Here is a 1,790-nt window from a genome sequence, read left to right as displayed (position 1 = left end):
GTGCGCTCACAGGCAGTGGGACAGTCGGCGTGTGCAGGCAGGTGATGGTCACCTTTGTGACATGGGGCCTGACATTCTGGGGATGCTCCATGAATTAAAAAGCCCGTGGCACATGCCTAACACCTGGCAGGTATGCATAAATAGCAGCTATTATTAGCATCCTCACCAGACTTGCCATCGCTCTTCCTCCCTTGTGGAGGAAACTTGAGGCTTGAAGAAATGATGTGCTTTACCCAAGGCCACTCCAAGCCAGGACCGGAAACCAGTATGTCGGACTCCACGGTCTGTGATCCTCCCCTCTGCCTGGCAGGGTTGTGGGTGTGTGTGTTGGGGGTGAGCTGATGTGAGGGCAAGGGATAAGGATGAGGGTGGCTGGGGTAAGGGCAGTGCTGTCAGGGAGACAGGGGTTGCTGGCCCAGGATGACAGTTCTATGTTCTGGCTGCCTTGAGGCTCAGGCAGGAGAGGCCTGACTTGCCAGTGTCCCCCCTACAGCACTGGCAGGGGCAGCCCCCTGGCTGGCGAGCACCCCCCACCCTTGTCCAGCTGGGCAGACATCCACCTGTGCCATTATAATGTGCAAATTGAGTGAGGATCCAGCTCCTGTTCATTCGACAGATATTCTGAATACTTGCTGTGTACTAAGAACTACTCTAGACCCTGGGGGTACAGCTGTGAACAAAACAAAGGTCCTGCCCTCATGGGGTTGACCTTCAAATGAAGGAAGAGAGACAATAAACAAGGAAACATACTGAAGAACTAAGGAAAATCAAGCAGGGGGAGGGTTAGAAGATGATGCTATTTTCCACAGTGTGGTCAGGAAAAAATTGTCTGGCGAGGAGACTTTTGAGCAGTGGCCAAGTGATGTGGTTGGGGGAGGAAGGAGTGCAAGAGCTTTCCTGGCAAAGGAAATGGCAAGTGCAAAGGCCCTGAGGTAGGAACAAGATTGACGTGAAGGCCAGAAAAGGCTTGACTCTCCTGAGCCAGGAGGAGAGGCATAAGAGTCAAACAGGCAGGCGGGGGCCAGACAAGCTCCTGCGCCCAGGAAGGGTTTCATCTAAGTGTGTTGGGGGCCCTGACAGGCTCTCTCACAGGCCTGGCAGCTCCTTTTAGGACAGTCTAAAGGAACAGGGCTCTGACCCGAGTCATGGGGGAAGCGGTGATATACGTGTCTGTGCAGATTAAGGAGGGGAGGGTGGGTCTCACCCTCCCAAATCATCCTCGCCCCTTCCCTCATATATCCTGTGGGGTCTTCTGACCCATTCCTTCTCCAAGAACAAGCATAAGAAGCCTTCGATAAACGCTTTAAATCCCAGGCCAGGCTTTGTCAGGGTCGACCTCCCCAGACTGTGAGCACCTCTGGGGCAGGGGAGAGTCTGATTCATCAAGGTGCGCTGGGCACCCAGCTCAGGTGAGGCCAAGGCTTCCGGAAGCAGTGGAGCATTGGCACTCCCTAAGGAGCACAGCAACCCTGCACCCCCAGACTCCAGCAAACCGCAGTGTGGAGGTGAAGACTAGCTGGTCAGCTGTGCCCAGTGGCCGAGAGATGAAGCGAACCCAGCGTCAGGCCCTGTGGGAGCTGTGAGTCACGAAGGGGAGCAGCACCTGCCTGCGCAGAGCTGACTGTCCCACTGCCTGGGGCACACACAACGAGGGGTGCGCTCTGTGTCCCCTCCCTGGCCAGGCCTTGTCCAGGGTACCCCTAGCGAGCAGGCAGGGCAGGAGGCCCAGGGACTGACCGCCTCACCCACTCCCTACCTCCAGGGTCTTCCCATCCTGTCTGTCCCCCATA

The sequence above is a fragment of the Dasypus novemcinctus genome, chromosome 18, assembly GCF_030445035.2.
Source record: "Dasypus novemcinctus isolate mDasNov1 chromosome 18, mDasNov1.1.hap2, whole genome shotgun sequence".
Lineage (NCBI taxonomy): Eukaryota > Metazoa > Chordata > Mammalia > Cingulata > Dasypodidae > Dasypus > Dasypus novemcinctus.
This window is presented reverse-complemented; position numbering follows the sequence as displayed.